Source organism: Chlorocebus sabaeus, chromosome 6, assembly GCF_047675955.1.
Source record: "Chlorocebus sabaeus isolate Y175 chromosome 6, mChlSab1.0.hap1, whole genome shotgun sequence".
NCBI classification, from domain to species: Eukaryota; Metazoa; Chordata; class Mammalia; order Primates; family Cercopithecidae; genus Chlorocebus; species Chlorocebus sabaeus.
The window spans coordinates 16,431,875-16,451,384 of record NC_132909.1 but is presented as its reverse complement, the minus strand read 5'-3'; the positions used below and the strand labels follow the sequence as shown (position 1 = coordinate 16,451,384).

The 19,510-nt window shown below is 45.2% G+C and overlaps 1 long non-coding RNA gene and 1 pseudogene across 2 annotated transcripts in view; one reads left to right on the top strand and one right to left on the bottom strand.

Moving 5' to 3' along the window:
• The window catches only part of LOC140711854 (uncharacterized), a 591,910-nt gene extending 572,796 nt beyond the window's left edge, over positions 1-19,114 (top strand). For both annotated transcript variants that reach the window (XR_012093165.1, XR_012093163.1), the window contains exon 4: positions 18,677-19,114. This is a non-coding gene — a long non-coding RNA (uncharacterized lncRNA). The remainder of the gene's footprint in view (positions 1-18,676) is intronic.
• On the bottom strand, positions 292-13,880 carry LOC119623445 (pregnancy-specific beta-1-glycoprotein 7-like; annotated as a pseudogene).
• Positions 19,115-19,510: the final 396 nt, after the last annotated feature.

Here is a 19,510-nt window from a genome sequence, read left to right as displayed (position 1 = left end):
AAAATCAATATTCAAACATCAGTCACATTTCAATACACTAACCATGAACAACCTGAAGGGAAATTAAGAAAAAAAATTTAATTTGTATTAATATCAAAAAGATAAAATATTTAGGAATAAGTTTAACCAAAGAGGTGAAATGATTATACCTGAAATCCATAAAATATTGCTTAATGATGACAGCAATAAATTGAAAAACATTTTGTTTTCATGAATTAGAAGACTCAATATTGTTAGGAAGACAATGCTACCAAAAGTGAGTTGCAGATTCAATACAATTCCTATCAGAATCTCAGTGACATTATTGCAGAAAAGGAAAAATCTGTCCTAAAATTTATATTGAATTTTATGACTCTAAATAGACAGAAAACTTTGAAGAGGAAGAATGAGGCTGGAGGACTCACACTTCCTGATTTCAGCATTTACTGCAAAGCCCAAGTAACCAATACAGTGTGGTATTGGAATAAAGGAGGAGATAGAAATTAGTGAAATAGAACAAAGAACCCAGAAAGAAATACCTGCATATATGGCAAAATGATTTTCATCAATCATGCCAAGATCGTTCAATGTTGAAAGGACAGTATTCTGACGAAATGATATTGGGCAAGCTGGATATCCAAGGGCAAGAATGAGTGGAACCTTTACCTAACGCTATATACAAAAATTAACCCACAATAGATCAAAGATCTAATTTAAAAGTAAAAGCTATACAACTCTTAGAAGAAAACATAGGAGAAAAGCTTCATGATATTGGATTTCACAATGATTTCTTGGTTGTAACAACAAAAGCATAGGCAATAAATAAAATGGATAAATTGGATTTCATAAAAATCAAAACCTTTTATTTATCAAAGAACATTATCAAGAAAGTAAAAAGGCAACCCATGAAATGAGAAAAATATTTGCAAATTATAAGTGTGATAAGAAATTAATTTCCAGAATACATGAAAAACTACAAGTCAACAACAGCAAACATCCAAAAACCCAATTAAAAAATGAACAAAGGATTAAAATAGAGTTTTCTTCAAGGAAGATATACAAATATCCAATAAGCCCATGCAGAGTTCCTCAGTGTCACGAATACTTAGAGATATACAAATCGAAACCACAATGTGACACCACCTCACACACTTTAGGATGGCTTTGATAAACAATAACGACAGCAACACATAACAAGTGTTTTCAAATAGATGGAAAAATTGGAGCATTGCTGATGGGAATGGGAAATGTTATAGCCACTGTAAAAAGTGGTGTGGCTCTTTCTCAAAAAATTAAACAATAAATTACCATTCGATCCAGCAATTCCACTTCTGGATATACTGCCTATAGAGTGGAAGGAAATTTGAACAAGTATTTGCACATTGATGGTCAGAGAAGCATTACTCACAATAGCCAAAAAATGGAAGCAACGGAAAAGTCCATTGTCCTTTGAAAGATAAGTGGGTAGGCAAATGAAGTGTATCTAAATAAATCAAAATGCTATTCAACCTTAAAAGGAATAAAATTCCAATACATCGTGCAAAAAGGATGAAACTTGAAGACATTATGCTAACTGAAATAAGCCAGACACAAAAGGATAATTATTATATAATTCCATTTATAAAAGATAGAATAGCTAGTTACATAGAGACAGAAAGTAGAATGGTGGGTGCTAAGGGTTAGGGGAAGGAGTGAGAGTTACTGTTTTTTGGATCCAGAGATTTAATATGGTAAAAGGAAAAAGTTCTGGAAATGGATAGTGTGATGGTTACACAACACTAAATTGCACACTTAGTTAATGATAAGTCTTATATTAGATATATATATATATATAAAGTGTCCTGGTAGTCTTATACCCTATAAATACATGCTTTTTGGCATTGCCCCTTTCCTGCCATGCAGAGCCCCAGAGGTGAATCTCACTATTTCTCCAAGTGTGCATCACTCACTGTCCTCTGTGCTGTGTCCCATGTGCTATGCCCACAGCCTCATACAGCCGGTGACTTCAGAGCCAGGACACAGTTCAAGAGTCTGCCCCAAGGCTCCCTCTGTTCTTATTTCCCTGCAGACTAGGCTTCACTTCAACTGGCAGCTCGATTTAGCTGAATTCAGGACAGGCCACCAGGGCTCTTTCTCCACACATGCTTGTCCCACCCCAGGTGGAGTCAGGCAGGGCCAGTCACCGGAGAAGCCCAGAGCAGAGCAGGCAGCAGTCTGAGCTGCTCCTCTCTCATCCAAGGGGCTTCCTCCTCTCATTTGGGGGAATAATGTGAGCATGTTTCAGAGCCTCAGATGTTCCTTTTAGCTGATGGAGTAGGTAAAAGAAATCAAAGATGTGGCAGAAACGGATGTGTTGGTGACAGCGAAAAGCAATTTGATCTTGAAGACTCTCCTTCTTGTCCCTCTGTGAAGCCTCTTCCACCACATAGGGCTCAAAGCCCCCTCCCTACTTTTCTCAGGCTGGACACAAAGTCAGCCATGAGAAAACAGAAAAAGAAAGAGAAGAGGGTCTGTAGAGACAAATTGGGAGGGTTCAGGAGGAGAATTTAGGATTTGCTTCTGCCCATGGGACACAGGCTGGGAATTAAAATGTTTTCCTGACTCTTCTCTGAAAGCCAGATAGACTCCACCTAAAACCCTATTGCCCATGATGCAGGGATCCACTTACGAGAGACTTTGATTTTCTTGAATGTGGAAATTTCCCTGCCAGTGGCTGAGTTACGAGCAGAGCAACCATAGAGCCCGCTATGCTTTGTAGTAATATGGGGGATATAGAGCTTTTGTCTTGATTGAAGAAACTTCCTATTAATCGTCCAAGTATACTCTGCCGGTGGGTTAGAGTCCGCGAAGCAGGACAAGTAGAGGTTTTCTCCTGAATGGTAATAGGTGAATGGAGGGATAATCCTGGGGACGTCTGGACCATCTGGAGTAAAGATAATAAAGACATCGGTGATGTAGCATGAGGGAAGGGGATGCTCCTGGTCTCTTAAAGGGACAGTGTCCCTCTGAGCCAAGACACACCCTCAAGGCCGAGCCAAACCCCTTCTGTGTTCACTGAGCCAAGGCCTGAGGTATTCACCTGTTTCTCCCATCACAAGCTGTAGGCCCCAAGTCTCCCATGACAAGAGCATCCCCTCCCCTTATATTCTTGGTTAAGGCTGTGCCTACCCAGGTTTCCCCAGGGCAGGGAGTCATGGCCTGCTTGGGTGTCCAGAAATAACAGTGTCTGTACTTGGACCTGAGAGAAACTGAGATGCCTGGCTTCTGGTCATTTGGATTTAAACTGGTGGCCTGGCCCACAGATGACCCAAATATACTCACAGAGGACATCCAGGGTGACTGGGTCACTGCGAATGCTACCAACTCGATCCTGTATTTCACATTTGTAGGATCCTGTGTCATTTCTTGTGACATTGGCGAGAATGAGGATCCTGTTTTCACCGGGTTGCTTTAGCCTGGGAGTGACCGGGACGCTCTGACCATTTACCCACCAAACGTAGGTGTAGTTTTGAGTCTTAGGTTCACATGTTAAGGCTACAGCATTCTTATTCTCCATGGGGTTGAAGTTGTTGCTGGTGATGTAGGGCTTGGGCAGCTCCACTGTGTGGGTAACAGAGAGAAGATTGTCTTGTGTGGCACCTTTGATTCCTCTACAGACATCCTTCAATCAGAGTTGGCATCTCCCACCTCTCAGCCCACCCAAGTCCTTGAAAGTCAATAGCTGGTGCGTGTGTTACAAGACATGCATGATGATCTCAGTGCTCAAAGACTGTGAGGCTGCGTGCTCTGTCTTAGTGAAGCACAGACTTTCTCAAGTGTGAATTGAGCAACAGTGTTGGGTCATGGACAGACACATCAGTGGGAGTCACAGTCCTTCGTACCCCTCCCAGTCCCTGTCTAATCAGCTGATTGACTGGCTCACCTTGGGTTCCTTACCTGGAATGTGCAACTCCTATGCCCCTTCCAAATTCTATCCTACTTTGTCCCCTTAGATGTGATTTCTCTGCAGCTTCCATTTCCAAGGACATTCTAGAGATGAGCAATAATGGGACTTCCCATTGTCCTGAAACCCTGAAGACACTGAGCAGCCTGGCCTGGGACTGGATGTTTCAGCAGAAATAAGACAGGGGAGACCAGAGTCAAGCCTGGAGGTCAGTTCAGTCATCAGGCAGTGGAGGCACAAGGTGGGGCAGTGTTTTTGCAGGTGTTTCATGATGACTTACTTGAGCCAGTGACCTCCAAAGATGGAGCAGAGTGCAGGGAACGATCTAGAAAGAGTGAAGGGGACAGGCAAGAGCTGGTGGCTTTGGAGTAGAACCATGTTCCCTGTTCTGGGTTCTGTAAGTTTCCTCTCCTTCTGCAGAGGGCAGGTGAGGTCTATGTGGACCTGTCCAGAAATATATGTGGAGATTTGCAAATGCAGAACTGACTGGTGGAAAGGGTGGGAATGAACTGCTGGAAATCTGGTCCTCATGGACCATGTGTGTTTGATGGATATGAGACAAATTTAGGGAGAACTTTTGCAAACATTTTCTTTCATAGGACACTCTACTCTCCGATTCCATTTGTTTGACTACTCTAGGGACCTCATGGAAGTGGATTCCAGAGTGAATCTGAGAAGAGACTGCTGGTTTCCAGGAGCTGGGATTGGGGAGGATCAGAAGTTGTTCATGGGTGTGCAGTTTCTGTTATGCCAGATGTGGAGATTCTAGAGATCTGCTGTACAGTTTGATGCCTACAGTTCACACAGATTGAGTATTTCTTATCCATAAGAGTTAGGACAAAAAGTGTTTTGGATTTCTGACATTTTTTGATTCTGAAATATTTGTCATATACTTACTGGTTTAGCATCCCAAATCTGAAAGATTCAAAATCTAAAATGTTCCAGTGAGCATTTCTTTTCAGCATCAGATTAGTATGCAAAAGTGGGAGGTGATAGGCCAAATACATTCTTGATTTTTTTTTTCCTCACACCACATTTCTAGCTTGGTGATTAGTTTTTGATCAATTCCATACTGGCCATGCTGCGCTTGTATATTTTTGAAGCCTTTGGGATATGAGAAAGGCTGTTTGCTATTTTCTATATCATCAAAACTTTCCACCTTTTCATGGTTGCATATTTTTCTCAGTGTCTCTGTTGTGGCAGTCATTAATAAGAACCTGTCAGGTCAGGTTTAGGACAGATTTTTGTAATTCTGCAAAAAATGTTACTGGAATTCTGGTAGGGGTTGCTTTGAATCTGGAACTCACTTTGGGTAATATTGTCTTCCTAACATTATTGATTCTTCCAATCTGTGAGAATGAAATGTCTTCCATATATTGATGTCGTCTTTAGTTTCTTTCAGTAATGTTTTGGAGTTTTCAGGGTATAACCCTTTGACCTTTTGGGTTTAACTTATTCAAAAATATTTTATTCCTTTTGATGTTAATGTTAATTGAAATTGTTTTCTTAATTTCCTTTCAGATTGTTCATTGTTAGTGTGTAGTCTAAAGAATGATCTAGAAAGAGTGAACGGGACAGGAAAAAGCTGGTGGTTTTGGAGCAGAAATATGTTCCCTGTCCTGGGTTTTTGATTTTCCCTCTCCCTTTGCAGAGGGCAGGTGACTCTTCCCTGATAGCCAGATAGGCTTCACTGGAAAACATATTGCCAATGCTCCAGGGATCCACTTACCATGGATTATGATCCTCTTGATTATGAGATTTGTTCCACCAGTGGCTGAGTTATGGATGAAACAGACATAGACCCCTGTATATGTTTTAGTGATTTGGGAGATAAAGAACACTTGTGCTGATTGCTGGAACTTCCCATCAATCAGCCAAGAATGCTGTGCCAGTGGGTGAGAGTCTGTGAGGCAGGAGAGCTTGGGGAGTTCCCCTGTATGGTAATAGGTGTATGCAGAAGAAATGGTGGGGGCATCCAGGCCATCTGGAGCAAAGAGAATAAAGTCACAGGTGATATTGTCAGAGGGAAGGGAAAATCCTGGTCTGTGGAAGGGCCACAGTGACCCTGTGAGCTAAGTCACAACACTGAAGTCCCAGTCAAATCCCTGCTGTGTTCACTGATCTGGAGCCTGAGACATTCACCTTTTTCTCCCATCATAAGCTGTGGACCCTGAGTCTCCCATGACAGGGGCAACCTCTTCTCTCCCATTGTTGATCAAGCCTAAGCCTACTCTTAGTAGTCATGGCCAGCTTTGATGTCCAGGGGTAAAGGTCTCTGTACTTGGACCTGAGAGGGAGTGAGAGGCCTGGCCTCTGGCCATGTGTATTTGGGATGGCCGCCTGGCTTACAGAGAAACAGAAAATACTCATGGAGGAGATTCAGGGTGACTGGGTCACTGCGGCTGGAACTCACTGGGTTCTTCATTTCACATTCGTAGGGTCCTGCAGTATCGTTTGTGACACCAAATATAAGAGGGTCCTGTTGGTTTTGAACAGCTGCAACTTGTGACTGATAGGGAGGCTCTGACCATTTATCCACCACAGATAGCTTACATCCTGAGTGTCAGGATCACAGGATAAGATGACAGTCTCCACGGCCTCCCTGGGGTTTAAGTTGCTGCTGGAAATGGAGGGCTTGGGAGTCTCCACTGTGCAGATGACAGAGAGAAGATTGCCCTGTGTGGCACCTTTGATTCCTCCAAAGACATTTTTAAATCAGAGTTGGCATTTCCCACCTCTCAGCCCACCCAAGTCCTTAAAAGCCCATCGCAGGAGTGTGTGTTACAAGAGTGATGCATGGCAATCTGAGGGCTCAGAGATTGTGAGGCTGCCTGCTTTATGTGGGAGAAGCACAGACTTTCTCAAGTGTGAATTGAGCAGCAGTATTAGGTCATGGAAAGACATGGGACCAGTAGTCACAGACCCTGTTGCCTCTCTGAGTCCCTCCCTCTCCAACTGCCTGCCTGGCCCACCCTGTGGTCCTCACCTGGAGCATGCAGTGCTGGAATCTTCTTAGTTTCAGTCTTACTTTGCCCCCCAAGGTTTGTTTTCTCTGCAGCTTCCCTTTCCAAGGACATCCTAGAGATGGATGATGGAACTCCCCATTGTCCTTAAACCCTTTGGGTACTGGGAAGCCTGGCCTGGGACTGGGTACTTCAGCAGAGATAACACTGGGGAGACCAGTTTCAAGCCTGGAGGTCAGTTCAGTCATCAGGCAGTGGAACCACAACGTGGGGCAGTTTTCCCAGCTGTCTCATAGTGACTGACTTTAACCAGTGGCCTCTAAAGATAGAGCAGAGTCCAAGGAATGACCTACAAAGAGTGAAGGGGACAGGCAAGAGCTGATAACTTTGGATCAAGACCATGTTCCCTGTTCTGGGTCCATGATGTTCCCTTCCCCCTGTAGAGGGCAGGTGAGGACCATGTGGATCTTTCTAGAAATACATGTGGATGTTTGCAAATGCAGAACTGACTGGTGGAAAGGGCGAACATGAACTGAGGATGGAAGTCTGGCCCTCATGCACCATATATGTTTGGTGGCTACTAGACCAATATTTGGGAAGAAATCTTGCAGATACTTTCTCTCATTAGACATTCTACTCTCTGATTCTATGAGTTTGACTATTTGGTGTACCTCATCTCAGTGGATTCCAGAGTGAATCAGAGAGTAGAATAGTAGTTTCCAGGAGCTGGGGTCGGGGGAATAGATCATTGTTCCCTAGGTGTGTGGTTTTAGTTATGAAGGATGAAGAGGTTGTAGAGATCTCCTGTACAGCTTCATACCTGCAGTTCATACAGATAAAGTGTTCCTTATGCAAAAAGCTTAAAACCAAGTGTTTTTGAGTTCTAACTTTTTTTTTTTTTTTTTGGAATAAACGCAGTAGATGTACTGGGTTAGCATCCCACATATGAAAAATTTAAAATCCAAAATGCTCCAGTGAGCACTTCTTTTTAGCATCACATCAATGGTCAGAAGTGTTGGATTTTGGAGCATTTCAGATTTTGGATTTCTGGATTTGGGATGCTCAATTTGTAATACTGTAATTTTCCCATAAAAAGTTGTCAGGAGTTTAGACCTCATGTTATGTTCTGACTCTAGTAACAAAACAAAACAAAATTTGGAGGAAACATTAAAATGTTGTTGTAAGTGGAAATTTTTACTGATGGTCTAAACATCTAAGATCAATTGCTGGTAGTAATATTTCTCTTGATGCCCAATTAAGGTTTAGGTGTGCTGTGAATTCCAGCAGGATCACATTATGCTCAAAGAAAGATGCCAAAGGTGATTTGAAATTAGCAACTCCTTAAGTAGAGAGAGTCCCATTAAAAGGACAGAACTGGCCAGTGTGTCAATTACATAAAGGGAGGAATGATGCCGAATTAAAAGAAGGGATATGTGTTATGTTAGTAAATATAGAAAGAACTCCCTGTTTCTAATTTCTGTGCAGAGTTAGGAAAAACGGGGAGGAGCCCAAAACAGGTATGTGAAATGCTTTCTTCATTTTCTCTTAACCTCAGGAAATACAACTGGAGGTTAAGTTTGTGTGAATTAGGAAGAGTCTAAGTGAGATGCCAATGGCTCATGTGTCCCCCACACGAAGAACCCCAACTTATGAAAATGGCACCATCAGGAGGAAACAATCATATGTGGCACAGGCAGTAAAACCATCAGGTAGTACCCACCTGGCCACCTGCAACAGGTCCTCAAAACCACCAGTATTTCCACTACGTGTATGTTACAGCCTTGGTAGTTGTCCCACAACTACAACATTTAAAAATTGCTATTGTCAATACAAAGTATTAAATATGAAGTTCAATATGTTGTTCCACTTTCTTTCCCCCCTTTTTTGAACTTTCCTGTTTCAGTTTGGGAAGTTTTTATTCACACATCCTCAAGCCAGGGATTCTTTCCTCAGCTGTGTACAGTCTACCAGTAAGCATCAAAAGCATTCTTCATTTCTCTAACAGCCCTTTTTTTTTCTTTTTCTGAGATGGAGTCTCGCTCTGTTGTCCAGACTGGAGTGCAGTGGCACGATCGTGGCTCCAGCAAGCTCTGCCTCCCAGGTTCACACCATTCTCCTTCCTCAGTCTCCTGAGTAGCTGGGACTACAGGTGCCTGCCACCATGCCCAGCTAATTTGTTTGTATTTTTAGTAGAGACAGGGTTTCACCGTGTTACCCAGGATGGTCTCGATCTCCTGACCTCGTGATCTGCCCGCCTCAGCCTCCCAAAGTGCTGGGATTACAGGCGTGAGTCACTGTGCCTGGCCATCTCTGGGGGATTTTAATGAGTTGTTGACTTTTGAGGTTTTGCAGCTTTTTACTTACTGTTAGAACCGAGTGACAAATTTCAAGCTTGTTATATGACTGACAGGAAACCAGAAGTCTCTAGGAAGTGACTGGAGAATGTGAGCTCCATGGTAGGTTGAGGATGGAGTCATGAGTGAAATGGGTGAAATCAGCCCATGGGCTTTGGAGACTGCAGACCTGTCCAGCCTCTGATACCCTGGTGAGTCAGTGCAAAGTTTACAACAGTGACAGCAAACTAGCATGGCTGACTCCATCTGGCATCTAGTCTCAGGCTGGCTGTCCTCACTGATTCCTGGACATAGGCCAGGCTAACCATGGGAGGAATTTAGTTTATGGTTTAACTTTGAAGCAAGAATGATAATAGTTCCTCCATAACACTAATACCCTTCTTTTGCCCAGGGATTGTCTTTCTAAAACTGGTGAAAGACCATGAGACTAAGATTATAGGAGGGAACTGAATTCTGCTAACATGTAGGCACAGTTTCTATAATCCCTTACTCCTCAAATGTCATTTGGCCAGAGTTTACAAAATTTGTAACTAATTGCTCCTATAGATGACATCACTATTGTAGAACCTGAGATTGGTCTTTTGAGATGTTTCTCATTCTTTGCATTCTGGCAACTGGCTGACCTCATCCATACCCATGACTAATGGCTCAGCCAGTCACGTGGTCCCCACCTAGAGGCGGATTCAAGCACAAACAGATCATTTCCCTCCACCCCCATGATTCCATCCCCAAAAAGTCAGCAGTACCCATTTTTTAGTTCTGTGCCCCTGAAACTATCCTTGAAAATCTCTAACCCCTTTTCCACCAGGGAGGCTGATTTGAGTAATAATAAACCTCTGTCCTTCTGTTTGGCAGACTTGGAGTCATTAAAATCTTTCTTTACTGCAAATCACCATCGGGATAAATTGGTTTTGTTTGTGCAGGAGGCCAGAAGAACTTGTCTGGGAATTATAAGAGTGGATGGAGGAGCTGCCTTTCCCTGTCCCACAGTCTTGTCCACAGATGAGCTTCACAAAGGGACAGAGCCCTGGATGGGGATACAGTGGAAGTTCATTTGCTTAGTGACCTGGGGACATTGGCTGGAGATGAAACCTGGCAGGAGTGGCAGTTCCAGGTGATTTCTGTGCCTTTCCCATTTCCTGGGAGGTGGGCCAGACCACAGTGTTAGCAGGAAGGGAACAGAACAGTCAGCCTAGTTAGAGGGATTGTCTGGGGAAGGGCTAGGGGTGGAGGAAGAACGTGTGCAGAACAGGGTTTGCCAGTTAGAATGAAGTGGGAGGGAGATGAGGGACACAGAGAAGCAGAGAGAGGCAGAGACAGTATGGCAGTGAACAGCAGGGGCTACAGTGACTTCAGAGACCCCAAGGACCAGGTACCCCCAGTTCCACAGTCCAGGACCAGGGAGCCCTGAAAACCCTCCAGTGGCCAAAGAGCTTCAGAGTCATACATGAAGTGGGGTGGCTTTAGGGGCAAGAGGTAGTGGGGGGATGAAACATGGGTGTCAGCCTCTGAAGGAAAAGGGACAGGTGTGGCTAGAACTTCCTAGGATTCTGCATCCAAGATTCAGCCTCTAATGAGGTTATGAATCATTTGTTTCTTCATTCAATTCCTTCATTTGTTATGTGAGAGCTCCTGAGTGTTTGTCTCTCACTGGGCCTGTGCTGGTGCGGGGTGTGTGTGGTGAAAGAAAACAAGGTCCTGTCCTTTATCCTGTTATGCCAGTGACATGGACACTTTGGGAAACAGGATTTCAGGTTCAGTGATAGGAGTTAAGATCTGAGGTGGAGGCCTGGACATTTTTTTACACTGACTCTGACAGTTGAGGCAGGTAATTTAGTTCTGGAGTGCAGACTAATCAGCTGAGCATTTGCTCTCACTCCTCTGATGTTTGGATGCCTAAGAAGAGAGGATTTGAGCCAATAAATGACTATGAGGTCCTTGGAACCCAATATGCCCTCACTTCTGGTGGAGGAGAGGATGGGTCTGTGGCTGCAGACAGACCTCATGTGACCCCGATCTGCCTTTTGTGTTTGTGTGACTCTGGCTCAGTGACTGTGCCTTCCTGTGCCTCAGTTTTCTCTCAGTCAAATAAGCTAAATGGCAAATGGACTGTGGGTTTTCATGTTATCGGTGAATAAATTGTAAATTCTTCACAGTCACCTGACCTAATGCTTGGCACAGTGGAGGTGTTCACACAAACAGCATTTATTATTATTCACTCTCATGAGAGAGCACCTTTAGGTCAGATCCCTGTGGACAAGCTGCTGCCAGGTACATTTTCTCTCTTCTGTTTCTGCTTCTGGGGACATTAGAGTTTCTATGGAGTGTCCTAAGCCTCACAAGGCAGTTGACTGATGGCCTACAAAGTTTGTCTTTCTGTCCTCTCCACTCTGAGTCTCAGGTGAAGAAAGCTCTGTCCTTGCCCAGATGAGGCTCTGAGGGCTGAGCCCTGGCAGTGAGCAGCTCCAGGAGACACAGTCCTCAGACAGCTGTTAAATCCTTGGTCCCAGTAAGCCCTGCCACAACCCAGGCCTGGCACCGGCTCCTCAGCTTTATCTGGAGTAAGGATTTAGGGACAGGGGTCTGAGGTTGAGGCTTCTTGGGCTAAGCTTCTCTGAGAGTATCTCAGGGGTCCTCTTTGGCAAAGCCCTACTCAGTTCTCCGGGGTCTTTCTGAGGGTCAAATTTATGAAGAGGGCATGAGGTGCTTGGCTGAGGTTGATCTCCTACTGCTGAGCACCCCCCACCCCATCAGACTGTCCTTCCTGTGCAGCAAGTGTCTGCAGGGTCTGGAGGCAGGAAAGGAATTCTGGTCTGTTAAAGTTTGTCTCCTCTGTGTGTGTCCTACACTAAATGCCAAAACCCCAACATGGGACATAATGCAGAGAGGGACACAGGCACAGTCCAGGCCTGACCATCCTGTGTGTGCAAAATAGAAGTGACCCCCACCCTCCAACACCCAGGGATCATGTGGAATCACTCACGGTATAAGGTGAAATGTCCAGTTACTCCTTTAGTCTTATCACCTCGCTTTATGATTTGTATGGTGTAGGATCCTGTGTCCTTCTGGGTGACATTCTGGATCAGTAGGGATGCATTGGAATATACTGTTTCTCGTCCACTGTATGCAGGCCCAAATATAATTGTTTCAGCATCTCTTACATATGCTGTAATGTAATATTGGAGGTCCATTATTTGCCCTTTTTACCAGATGCAGGCAGCAAGATTCTGGGGCAAATTGTGGACAAGTAGAAGAACATCCTTCCCCTCGGAAACTTTGGCTGGCTGGGCTTCAATCACAACTTGGGCAGTAGTGGGCGGGTTCCAGAAGATTAAAAGTGATGCTAGGAGGTGGAGAGAGCATCAGTCAATATTGAGACCTATGTATTGGGGTGAAAAGATGGGGTCCTGGGTCCTGAGAGGATCTCTTCAGTCATCAGCCTTGAAAACACACACACACACACACACACTCAGAAACACACACATATACCTTTTGTGTGTGTGTGTTTGTGAATGTGTGTGTGTGTGTCCTACTGTCCTACTGGGTCAAGGTCAGCAGCATGACCCCCGTTCCTTCAACACTTCCGACCTTGGCATTTGTCTGTTTGGAATACTCTTCCCCAGGGGTCTGCACAGCTCTCTCCACACTGCCTTCAGGTCCTGCTCACATCAGGGCGTCCTTAGACTTCTTTCCTGACACTTCCTTCGGAGACCCTGGGTCTTCCCTTTCTGGTCTTTCCCTGCTCTGCTCCCTCCGGAGCTCTTGTCAACACCTGACCTCACATTCTAGATCTCTTTGCATGTCTGCCTTCCTCCCCATGACAGCATGAGTTCCATAAGGACAGGGACTTTTGATCGTGGTTGCACATCAGTGCCTTGGAGAGGCTATAGATTCCTGTACATGTGAGAGTTTCCAGGGTCCTGCCTGCCCAGAGTATTTTTTTTTGGCTTTCTCCAATTGTTGAGGTTTTTTGCTGAGGACAGTGTTTCATGCCCTGCTTATATTTTCATTTGAAGTGTCATCTAGTAGTAGTTATTATTATCATTTTTCAAAATGTGGTGTCCAGTGATGATTAACCAGCAAAAAGGAACACTTGAGATTTTCCTACCTCTTACCAATTCCAGTGCAATGTGATTTTCCTGTTTTGACCCCTGTCCCTCTCTGGTATATTTTCCCCTATCCAGGCTCCAACAGAGCCTTCTTTCCTGTATTTTTTTTTTTTTTCTTTTTGAGACAGAGTCTCGTACTGTCGCCCAGGCTGGCATGCAGTGGCGCCATTTCAGCTCACTGTAACCTCTGCCTCCCAGGTTCATGCAATTCTCCTGCCTCAGCCTCCCGAGTAGCTAGAATTACAGGAGCACACCACCACACCTGGTTAATTTTTTGTATTTTTAGTAGAGAGGGGACTTCACTATGTTGACCAGACTGATCTTGATCTCCTGACCTCATGATCCACCCACCTCAGCCTCCCAAAGTGCTGACTTCTTTTATTTTTTAGAACCGCATCCTCCTCAGGAAACCCCATCCAATCATTCTGCTTCCTCCTCCTGTCCTCTCCCAGGAAGTTCTCTCCTCACCTGTGAGCAGGAGCTCCTTCCAGGTGATGTGCAGTGTGTAGGGAGGGGCTGAGAGGGGCCCCATGGCCTGTGCTGCCTGCATGTTCTCCTCTGTGGAGATGATCCTGGGATCCAGAAACTTTGTGAGCACGGCTGTCAGCTGTGCTGTCCTTCCTCCTCCTGTGCTGAGCCTCTTCCCGGGGCAGGAGCACTTCTCAGGCTCATGGGTGGGGTCTGTGCCCAGGACACCTCTCTGTCCCCTCCCCTCTCTGTCCAGCCTCCTTGTCCTTCCTTCTCTTTTTCCTTTTGTCTGTGTGTCAGGTCCCTGGGAATTGTGGAGGCCTCTGCCTTTTTCAACAGTGATTCTGTTACCAAACCTCAACACACACTATGTGCAGAAACACAAACACACACACAAAAGAGACACACACAGACACACACATACCCTGTAGGTTGGGCAAGCACAGTCCTGGGCCTCAGCCTCCTGCTGTCCCAATGGCTCTGGTTTGGGGTGCACATTCATACCCTTTGCCCTCTTTCGTCCCCATCTGCCTCTCCCCTTCAGTGCAGGAGGTTGGAGCTGCACCAGGTCACTGTCACAGGGACACCCCATTGTGCTGTGGGTGAGTTGTGTGTCACCTGGTGACAGGAACCCTTCGTTTCTCTAATTGTGTCTAGCTTGACTGCAGCTTCCAAGGATGGATATTCAGGACCTGGGTTTCCCAGAGGAAACTGTCCTTCCTGGAGGTGTGCAGGGTGAATCTCTCAAGCCCCTTGGGAGGAGAGCCTGTGCTGGTTGCTCAGTGGGGGCTGTGAGTCCCATGGTCAAAGGGACCGTTCTCAGTCACTCTATTGTTCCCTGGGGTCTGGTGGCTGAGCTGGGCCTCAGGGTTTCTCATTTCTTCCTGACTATCTTTGGTGTCCTCTCTTCTCTGCCCATCTGATTGTCCTGTGGACACCACACCTTCCCCATGGTGGTGCAGGAGGAGGTGGGAAGTTACCCAGGAACCCTGTGGAACATGGCTTGTTGAGACGCAGAACAGGAGCCTGGGACAGAGCAGGGGCTCAGAGCTGGAGAGATTCATCCCGACTTATTCCGTGGTCGTGATGGGCTCAGTCCTCCATGTGCTAACATACCCAGGAGTCTGTCCTGAGGGTTTTGACCTGGCCAAGCTGCTCTCTAGAGGAGGAACAGGCAGTCGCCAGAGAGCCTGTCTGGAGGGACATTGCTCACACCTGAGAGGGCACATGGGGGTGAGTTGTGTTCTGGGAGCAAAGAGCAATAATACCCCCTTCTTCCGGCAGGCACACTGGAGAGGTCTGTCTTCCCAAGGGACAGGCGGGGATAGGTGGCCACATCCTGGATGATGCCTGTGTGTGACCATCACATGCGCTCTGAGCCCCCCGGGGGGCAGCGGGTAGACAGGTCATAGGGTGCCTGACTGATTCCCGGGGAGGCTGTGGGCCCTCAGGCAAGCTCTGGTCTGTGTCAGCACTAGGCTTGGCCTGGGATGCCCCAGAGAACAGGACAGATGGAGCGTGGACGGGCATTTAGGGAGCAGTGACAGAAAGAGTTGATGAGGATGTAGGGAGGTCATGAGGGGAAAGCGCCCAATGTGGAGTCGCGTGCACCAGCGCTGCCCTGGGGGATGTCTTTTTAGCTGATCCCAGGGAAGGAGCAGGTGTGTGGGGCAGGAGCTGCCTGCAGAGGGAGTGGTGTCAGGTTGGCGGCCGCCAGGTCGGGGAGGAGCTGACAGAGTCCATGTGGGGAGCACGGAGGACGTTGAGGACTTGTGCCGAGGTGACCCTGGTGAGGGTGGACCCTTCTCGGCTATAGTTTCAGATGAGGGAGGTCGGCATCCCCTGGGAAAGCTCCAGGCTGGAGGGACTCTGCCGCCCACTGGTGGACGGCAAGGGAAGTGTGGGTGGCCCTAGTCCCAGGCCAGGCTGCGTGTTTTATTCCACAAGGATCTGCACATTTCACACGAGGTCACACATATGTTATGTTACAGCTCCATCACCTTCCAGCCCTGTGAGTCCCATTCTCTGTAGCTCTATGTTCACTGTTCTCCCTCTTTCACAATCGGGAGTCCCAAACGCAGATTTTTGTCACCTTCTGTGAGTTTGTGTGTGTGTGCAGTAGGCAGCACTGTGTATACCCTGCGGGCAGTGATGTCTGGGGCTGAGCACTGCACATGGGCTTGGGAGCAGAAGAGGGAGCAGCAGGGCGGGAGGATCAATGCCACGGGAGCAGGGGACAAGTCATTTTCATTTTCTCATTCCCAGGGACCAGAACCCAGGATTCTGACTCCAGGGCACAGTACCACACCCTGCTGGTGTCCCTGGATGTCATGAGTGCTTATAGTGTCATGCTGCCTTGGCATTCATTTTTTAAGGTGTAAATATTTGCCTCACATCAGAGGCAGGCCTTGGTCACCCTGGCAGATTTCAATACTCTATCTGGTTCAAGTGGCTCTAGTTGGTGGCCAGAGATAAAATCTTAGAGGCATCTCTCCTGCTTGGTGTGCTGGGCTCCCCTCTCTCCAGCTGCTTTCTTTAAATGGATAATTCTGACGTTTGCCCTCACATTTAAAGTGACCACTTGTCAGTCACAGCATGATCTCCTTGTCCCAGTGTTTGCTGCTTGCTTTAAACACATCCATTAAAGCTCCCTGCTGGAAACCTGTCAGATAACACCTGGACTTACTAAAGCCAGGCTTACCAGTCTCTTCTCTCCTCCCTGCCTGGGCTCACTGACCTCTGTATCTGTGGTCTCCAGGTGTGCCGAGTGCTCCCCAGTGTCTGTAAGTAGTAAAAACACTTACATTTTCACGCCGTGGTTGTATAACTATAGCCTCACATGCCATCCAGGGCCTGACATCGAGGCTGCCCTATGGGATCTTTGCTGGTTGAACCCCTGCTGGAGCTCTTGTTTTGGGACCTCTGGTTCTTCCGGGGACAGGAGCTTCCAGCTAACTTGATTGAAAAACTGATACATTTCATTGAAAACACTGGGCTAGGTGATGTATTCATGGACTTCAGCTGCCAAAACAGACACATTAGCCTGGGTGAATTAAATAATAGAAATTTTTTCACAGTTCTGTGAATAATGTGCTATTTTAACCACTTTCAAATGTGCAATCAAGTGGAATTAACCATATACACAGTGTTCAGTTACCATCACCACTGTTTTTCCCAGAAAATTTTTATCATTTTAAAATGAAACTTTGTATCTTTTAAACAATAATAACTCCCTGTATTTTCCATCCTAGACATTGATCATCTCTTCTCTGTCTGTCTGAATTTGCCTATTCTTGATGTTTCATATAAATGGAATTATACATATATTTTATTTTGTTTCTGACATATTTCACTTAGCATAATATTTCCAAAGTCCACGCATGTTCCAGCGGATGTCAGAGCCTCATTCCTCTTTATGGTAGATAAACATTCTATTGTATGTGTCACCACATTTGTTTATTCATGTGTTGATGAACACTTGGATTGTTTTACATTCTATCTTTTGTGAGTAATGCTGCAATCAACATTCCCATGCAAGTACCTGTTTGAGTCCCTGGATTCAATTCTTTGGGTATATACCTAGGAACGGATGCTGTTTCATATGAGAATTCTATGATTAGCTTCTTGAGGAACAGCATAACTGTTTCTCCTAGTGGCTACACAGTTTTATAATCTCACCAGCAATGTATGAGGATTCCAAATTCTACATAAGGCTTTCACTTGTTATTTAACATTTTAAAAGAATGGTAGCCATATTTGTAGGTGTAGTGTGGGATCTCATTGTGGCTTTAACTTTGTATTTTCCTAATGACTAATGATGTTGAGTTTCTTTTCATGTCCCTCTTGATGATTTGCATATATTCTTTGAAGAAATGTCCATTTGAGTCCTTTGCCCATTTATATAAATTGGGTGGTTTGTCTTTTTGTTGTTGAGTTGTAGCAGTTCTTAATATATTCTGGGCATGAAACCATTGTCTGTGTGATTTGCAACTATTATGTGTCATTCTGTGTTTGGTCTTTTTATTTTCTTGATAATATCCTTTGATGCACAAAAGGCTTGCATCTTTAGCCCAATTTATCTATTTTTCCTTTTTGTTTCTCATGCATTTGGGTCATACCTGAGAATCCATTGCACATTTGAGGTCATTAAGTTTTACCCCTATGTCTTTTTCTAAGATGTTTTTATGGTTATAGATCTTATAATTAACTCACTGATCCATTTTTAGATAATTGTTTGATATGGTTGGAAGCATAGTTCTTTAAGTTTATTGTTTTGCACGTGGTTATCTAGTTGTTGGTGCACCGTTACTTGAGAGGATGATTGTTGCTCCATTAAATTATCTTGACACCCTTATGCAAGAGCAATGAGCTATAAGGGTGAGGGTTTATTTCTGGACTCTCGATTCTATCCCTTTGGTCCCTATTTGTATTCTTATGCCAGCAGCCACTGTTTTTAATAGTTGTAATGTCTTGTGAGAGTTCAAATAAGAAAGTTCAAGTTCTGCAATTTATTTTGGCAAAATTGTTTTGGTTATTTCAAAGCTACTTTTTTGAAAAGTAGGAGGCCCATGTTTTGAAATTGGAAAGTCTTTTTTGTCTTCCTTCGTAGGGAAATTTTGCAGTGTAGGGATGTTTTCAGGAACTTTATCAAAGTAGGTAAATTATCACCACTTCCTGTGCTGAGGTACTATGATAAAATGTGTGTTGCCTCCCGTTGAGGAATTGAGAGATCCTGGAAGCACTTACCCATGTGGTGAGGGACAGTGAGCTCCTCAATGAGGGGCACAGAAGACATTGTTTTGGGACACAATGTTGTCAGGGATGGTGTGTGCATCTGTACTTCTTTATTTTTTTGTACAGGTTGCATCTCTGCTGGACATACTAGATATTGAAATCTTTGTTCATTCTCTTGGTTCCGGGTTGGCTGACCTGTCAGCTGGAGCTGGAGGACATGCCTGGCGGGGGAGTGACCACCATGGGAAAGAGCAGGGCTCAGCAGAGTGAAAGCAGCTGGGACCCAGAGAAGCCAGGGAGGTCTGACTCTTAGAAGCCAAAGACCAGCAGGTGGGTGTCCTCAGGGGAAAATGGACTGCACTGGTACCCATTGCAGTGGACTGGAAAAAGGTAAGAGGCTTTGAATATTCCATTTTCTCTCTCAGCTCTTCAGCAGGAGACTTGGGTTCTGGGCTGGTACTGTCGTGCAGCAGGGACAAGGTAGACAGGAATGGCTGCATATCAGGCCTAAGTCCATGTCATCCTCTCAGGCATTGCCACTGAAGATGGAGAATTTTGTTCAGAGACCCAGCCTGAGCACATGGGAGGAGCCACCTTATTAAAATTAATTTAAGAAAAGAGTATGCATGCTATATTCTTTAAGAATAATTATTAATGTCATGTTTTACAATGTATCTCTGAAAGGAATGGTGAGAATCATCTACATAAAGTATGTTTTAGTTGGTCTTTTCTATAATTGCAGCTTTCACGTATTCTTATAGAAACCATTTCCTTTGGGAACACAGGCAGTATCTCTGTGTTCATTTCTACTGGGAAATCTTTATGCAGGGTGGAGAGGGTCACATTTCCCAATGAACGCTCATAAGAGATGGAAAGCATCTGACTACCAGAAAAAGTGTCCAAATGCTGCTGGTAATGATCATGGGGCTGCAGGTTTAGGTCAGTTTAAGGAGGTGTCAG